Genomic DNA, 6,000 nt, shown 5'->3' with positions numbered 1-6,000 from the left:
GTGCCTACTTGGCGCATCCTTACCGGTAGATCAGTCAGGTCCATATATTGATGGAAAGGTAGAAGGTTAAGACATTACCTTTTTGTTGGATACCGGTGTTACCCGTTCTACTGTGAGAACAGCAGACATCCCAAACCTACCCCTCTCGGGAGAAGCCATCCAAGCAGTGGGTGTTTCAAATGGACCGATCAGAACTCCAATCACAGAACCAATGAAGCTATGCATTGGCAATTTTAGGGAAATGCACACATTTGTAGTGTGCGTTTCTAGTCCTGTAAACTTGTGAGGAAGAGACTTACTATGCAAAATGAACTGCACAATTTATTGTACACCGAATTGTGTTGCAATTCAGACCCCTGATGAAGATGGTATTTACAAAATAATGCTAGCAACACAGTACAGAAGCTGACGAATTGTATTCAATGATGACAAAAGATGACTTACCTGATGAATTAAAATGAATTTAAATCCAGAAGTGTTGGATTTCACTGGAAAAGAAGTAGGGTTAATGGCAGATGTAGATCCAGTAAAAGTGACTATTAAAGAAGGTGCCGTCTATCCAAATACGAGACAATACAAAATGAGCCCTGAAATTAAAGCAGGTGTTATAGCAGAAAAGGAACAAATGATTGAACAAGGCATTTTAAAAGAAATAATGAGTAGTCCTTGTAATTCACTCATAATTGGCATTAGGAAACCTAACGGGAAATATAGGATAGTACAGGATTTGCGAAAAATAAATAAAATGGTTGTGCCTTGTTGTCCTGTAGTGCCAAACCCAGCAGTAATCCTGTATCAAATACCATTGAATACAGGGTGATTTACTGTAATTGATCTATGTCATGCTTTTTTCTCCATCCCATTACACCCAGACAGCCAGTATTTTTTTTCATTCAAATTTGAAAATCGTATTTTCATATGGAATCGGGTTCCTCAAGGGTACACAGAAAGCCCTTCACTTTTTAATCAGATTCTGAAGAAGTGTTTAGAAACACTAGAAATGCCCAGAAATTCAGTTCTAGTCCAATACATAGACAACTTGCCTGTTGCATCAAAATCACAAGATTGTGTCATTGACTCCATTGCCCTATTAAATCATTTAGCTGATGGAGGACACAAGGTGTCTCCAGAGAAATTACAATTTTGTCAAACTAAAGTTAAATATATGGGTCATGAATTAGAAAGAGGCGTGAGAAGAGTGACACCTAAAAGAATACAAATAATTAAACAAATGGAGTTACTGCAAACTCAGAGAGAAATCAGAATGTTTCTTGGTATGGTAGGATATTGTCGACAAGGGATTGTAGGTTTTTCCTTGCTCGCCAAACCATTAATACAGATGACAAGAAAGCGAGCAAAGGACCCAATAGCCAGGGATGATGAAAGCATGGAGGCTTTTGTGAAATACGAAATTGTTTATGTGAAACTCCTGCTTCAAGGTATGCCAGACTATACAAAAGAATTCACATTATTTTGTTGTGAACGAGAAAATTGTACGTTATCAGTATTGCTTCAGCGACATGGTTTGATGTGACATCCGGTAGCATATTTTTCTGTTGCTTTGGACCCTGTAGACTCAGCATTAACTGGTTGTTTAAAAGTAGTAGCTGCTGCTTGCACTTGTCTTGAACAAAGCGAGTCAATTGTGATGGGAAATCCTGTAAAAGTTTATGTCCCTCATTCAGTGGAAATTCTTTTAACTAGAACAAGAACTCAGTACCTTACTCCAAGTTGAATGACTAAATATGAAAGGATCATTTTGGGCACAGAAAATGTGAAGTAATCAGGTGTACAATCCTAAACCCAGCTACACTGTTACCTGAAGTACATAGAGAAGAAGTGAGGGATGACCTTGAGCATGATTGTCTAGATGCTACTGAATACTATTCCAAACCTCGCCCAGACATACAGGAAGAGCCTCTGAAAGAATGTGAAAATGAGCTATTTGTAGACGGCTCGTGCATGAGGCATGAGGAAGGAAGATTAAGTACTACTCATGCTGTCTGTACATTTGCCGGAATAGTCAAAGCATCCTATTTACCAGGAGACACGTCTGCACAATAGCTGAAATAATAGCATTAATTAAAGCATGCAAAATTAGGAAAAATTGGAGAGTAACCATTTACACTGATAGTCAGTATGGTTACGGGGTTGTGCATGACTTTGGCCAGCTCTGGATGCAGAGGGATTTCATGACTTCTACAAGAACCCCAATTGAAAATGGAGCTTTTAGAAGCCATACAATTGCCAGAAGAAGTGGCTGTGGTCAAGTGTGGTGCACATCAGTCCGGAAATTACTCTGTGACTGCTGGTAATCGATACGCTGACCAAGTTGCCCAGTACTGTGCCAAAACCAAAATGACAGTAAACCAGAAAATTGAATCAACTGGAATCAGATACAAACTTATGCCCATCTCAGCATTAGAAACATGGGATGAAGTAAGACATTTATAGGATAAGGTGGAATTGAGTGAAAAGGAAGGTTGTGTTAAAACAGGGTGTTACATGAGAGCAGCCATGGCCCGCACGCAGGAGATGCAGCGCGCGCAACAACATTCGTTTTTTTTCCCGTTACTTACCTGAAATCATCCGTTTGCCGCATTTTACAATCCCCCACCCTGCCCTGCCCCACGTTTCCGCCCGGTGGCAAGCCCTATACGGGCCGTGGCTGCAGGAGAGCAGCAGATGATGTGTGGATTTATCCAGATGCTAGACCGGTCATGCCAGACTCTATGCTCTCACAAATGACCAGAATGTACCATGGAGATACACACATAGGTAGAGATGCCATGATCAGACTCTTTAGACAAAACTGGTATAATACGAAGTTTAGGACTGTCGCAGAGAGTCTTTGACAAAGATGTTTAAACTGTCAACAAAATAACCCAGGCAGGAAAACAGTAGTCATCTGGGGAAGAATTGGAAAGGCAGAAGGACCATTTGTGAGGTTGCAGGTTGATTTTATTCAGTTACCACCATGTAAAGGATTGAAGTACATCCTTGTCATAGTATGTTTGTTCTCACGATAGGTGAAGGCATATCCTACCAGAAGAAATGACAGCATAACAGTTGCCAAATCTCACTTTAATAATGAAATAATTCGGTTGATCTGTGAAGCATTTAAAATTGAACAAAAATTGCACTGTGCTTACCGTCCCGAGGCTTCTGAGGTGGTCGAACAATTGAATGGCACAATAAAATCAAGATTGGCAAGGGTTTGCGTGTCTACATCACTGTGTTGGCCAGATGCATTACCTCTTGTTCTGATGGGACTCCATGAAATACTCATGGGAAGAACAATGAGATTAGCACTTATACCAGGACACAAACTGTTAAGTATAACTGATGATCTGCTTTTGTAAAAGATTGGCTGACCTAGTGAGTTCTGTCTCTCACCTGGCGGAGATGCAGTTGCCAGGCAGCCAAATCAAGCACATATTTAAATCCAGGAGGCTGGGTGGTGGGTGGGGTAAAGATCCACACCAGAGAGAAGTGTCTAGCACCCAGGTGGACTACACCGAAAAAGGTCATACCGGTTCCAACAACAGCAGTGGAATGTGTAGGTTTGCCCAACTGGATACACGCTAGTCATACCAAGAGAGTACCAGCTCCTGATAAGGGAAATCCTTAACTGAAACCCGCAGTTGAGGGGGCTGAAGGTTGTGCAGCTGAAGAGTCTAGAATAACCGACTCTGTAGTAGCTGAATAAGAACAACTGAGCACAAGTCTGGAAGACTGGATACCAGTGGATGACAAAATAAGAAGTAGAACAAAATTAAAAAAGCAAGCAACTAGAGAGGATCAGACAGGTGAAGAAGAACAAGCTCAGGAAATAGAAATTGAAATTGTTGGAAACCCTGAGCAGGAACAGTTAAGGAAAGAAAAGTATACTCAGTCAGAGGTGAACCAAAATATTCACAAATCTGAGGAGGGACAGATAGATTTGAAGAACACACTCAGGCTGCAAACAAGTAAAGCGCAGTAAGACCTGAAAGGACCAGTTAGGAGATTAGGAAGAAGAAAAAGTTGAAGTAAAACCTGAACAGGATCAGATAGAAGAAGCAGAACACATTCAGGCAAATGATGTCACAATAAGAAGTCCAGAACTAGGTCAGTTACAGAGGGACTCAGAAGACGAAGAAAATCAAATTGTGCTCAACTTAACAAAAATAAAACAACTTTTGAGAGAGAAGAGGAAAGTGAAAGTGCAGTGCAAGGTAAAAGGATTAGAAAAGGTGATAATTGGCCTAGATATGTCAAAAGATTAAAATATAATCTAAAGACAATAAATGACAAAACCTGAAAAAGTTAATGAAGTCACTAGTCAGGACAGACAAAAGAGAACCTCAGACGAAGGAGTCCAAGATTAAAAATACTGAACAACAAATTCAAAGGCCCTAAATGGACCTATGTAATTCTTGAGGAACTTGAGAATTTAGATTTAAATGAAGAAAGTGATGAAGAAATAATTGCAGAACAGATTGATGAAGGAGAAGTGAGATCCCCTTGAGCTAATAAAAGAAAATTAAAATTATGAAATAAAGTAAAAGAAAGAAGAGAATTCCTCTTAAAATGGCGAAAGATAGTTGCTGAAAAAACAAAACAAAATTGCTTAAAGAAATGCTGTAGAATATGCATATGTAGCATTGTATTAGTGATTGTAGAATGTTTAATTTTAACTATAGCACTACAATATTTGATGAGGGTAGGAAAGAAAAATAGAACTGACACTAAAGGAAAGTTAGCTAACCTAAAGGGAGAATTAGAAGCACCAGATGAGTCAGAAATACATCATACGGTAACCGATAATAACACAGATTTAAATGTTTTCACCAAGTTACTGTTTTAATATGTAGATACTATGGGAATTAGTGATTGTTATGTATGTATGAAGTTACCCGCTTCAGTAGCGGTAGGTGTCACATATCACCATTTACCGCTAACTTATGGCATTTCATGTAGTGTAATAACGTCTGCTTTATAAAACAGGAAAATTGCAATATTATTATTCAAATTTAGATGTGATGTTTTCAGAGGTTCTTGTTTGGAAGAATACGAATCTAGTATTTAGTAGCCTAGCAGCGCAGTTTATGGGTGAATTTTTCTTAACACAAAATTCAATAGATATAGCAGAAGCTCACAAGCCTAATTTAACATGCTCACTAAAAGAAGAAGAACATATATTTTTGAATTTAGTAGAAGAAAGGAGACAGGATTTTCAGAAGAAACCCAGTGAACAGAAAAGTCATATTCCACCATGGGCTGAAAAGGAAAGGATTTATACACCTGGCAAGACTCATACTGTGATGTCTCTAGATTTCGAAAAGAAAGGGAAAATCTGTCTCCATAGATTAAAGACTCACTATAATAATGCATTTATTAGTTCCAGTGAATGTGAACATAACTTCTTGGTTATTGGAGGATGGGGATTAAAAGGGGGAACTGATCCAGTATTTCCTGGAATTTATTTTATATGTGGAGATAAGGCTTATTTTAGACTACCCGCAAGATGGTATGGGAGTTGCTATTTTGGAATAGTATTCCCTAAAGTCTATTATGTGAAAATAATCACTGGAAGCAATGAAAACAATAAGGAACTAACCTGTAACAAGAGAGCTAGTTTTCAGAAATAGTAGGAGACATTTACTATATTGATACCTTCAGTGGGAATAATTCTGAATTCACGAAGAATTTGTCAACTATCCACAGTAGTTGATCGCTTATCGACTGATACTGAGGGAGGTTTTCTGATGATCAATACCAAAATGGTTGCGATCAGATCAATGGTTTTGCAAAATGGACTTGCCCTTGACATATTATTGACCAAAGAGGGTGGAGTCTGTAAAATGCTGAAAGCGCAACATTGTTGCACTTACATTCCTGACAAAAGTGTAGAAATTGGAGGATACATGAAAAAAATTACTAAATTGGAAGAAGACTTGAAACCACTGGAAGTTGATAATGTATGAAAGAGATTAACAAATAGCCTAACATCAATAG

This window comes from Lissotriton helveticus, chromosome 2_1 (genome assembly GCF_964261635.1).
Source record: "Lissotriton helveticus chromosome 2_1, aLisHel1.1, whole genome shotgun sequence".
NCBI lineage: Eukaryota > Metazoa > Chordata > Amphibia > Caudata > Salamandridae > Lissotriton > Lissotriton helveticus.
Note: the sequence above shows the minus strand (reverse complement) of the source record.